The sequence below is a fragment of the Pteropus medius genome, unplaced genomic scaffold (assembly GCF_902729225.1).
Source record: "Pteropus medius unplaced genomic scaffold, Ma_sr-lr_union100, whole genome shotgun sequence".
Taxonomy (NCBI): domain Eukaryota; kingdom Metazoa; phylum Chordata; class Mammalia; order Chiroptera; family Pteropodidae; genus Pteropus; species Pteropus medius.
This window is the reverse complement of record NW_024340847.1, coordinates 686,611-687,422: the sequence shown is the minus strand read 5'-3', so window position 1 is coordinate 687,422 and position 812 is coordinate 686,611.

The window sequence follows — 812 nt, the reverse complement described above, 5'->3', positions numbered from 1 at the left end:
GGCCGGGCCGTGAAAGAGGAAGATGCGCTGACGTGAGTCGAGGCCACAGGAGACGCCCGTCCCCCGGGTCACCTGCCCAGCACGAGGAGCGGCGAGGCAGGCCGCAGGGCAGGGACCGGGCACCGCGTGGGGTTAGAGGCGTGGGACCGGGCGGGAGCCGGGTCAGGGCTTTGGGGCTGTGGCCACAGGGCATCGCTGGGCCTCTCTGAGCCTTGCCCAGGGCCGTGCGGGCTGCGCGCAGACGTGGGGGCCGGACAGCAGGCCTTCCGTGCCCCTCACCCCCGCGCCTCCCCAGAGCCGGCCAGCCCTGCTCCGTCCCCGCCTCTGAGCCCAGGCCGGGTGGGAGGTGCAGGCGCTGCGTGCGCCTGTGCGCGCCTGTGCGCGTGTGCGCTGGGGTGTGTGACGGAGACAGAGAGACACGAAGACAAACGGAGGCGGAGGAGACGGGCGCGGGGGCCGCAGCGAGCAGCTCTGTGGCCCGGAGGGTGGTTGGTGGTGGGCGGACATGGGGCGCTGGTCCCCACTACGAACTGGACGACCTTGACCAGCGCTCGTGGACGCGGCCGCTGACACAGGCCCTGCGTCCGGGCACCGCCGGGGGCACTGGGGTCGGGGCCGGAAGCGAAGGGGGGCATCGCGAGCAGGAAGGGGACGGGCAGGTGAGGCAGCCCCGAAGGACCCCACGCACACGCCGGGCGTACCCCACACAGCGGGCTCAGCGACTGGCTTTACTTCTAAGGGTGACCAGCGAGGAAGGACGTTTCGTACAGAAAGGACGGTGTTGAGGCCTCTGGTGGACAGACGCCCGCAGC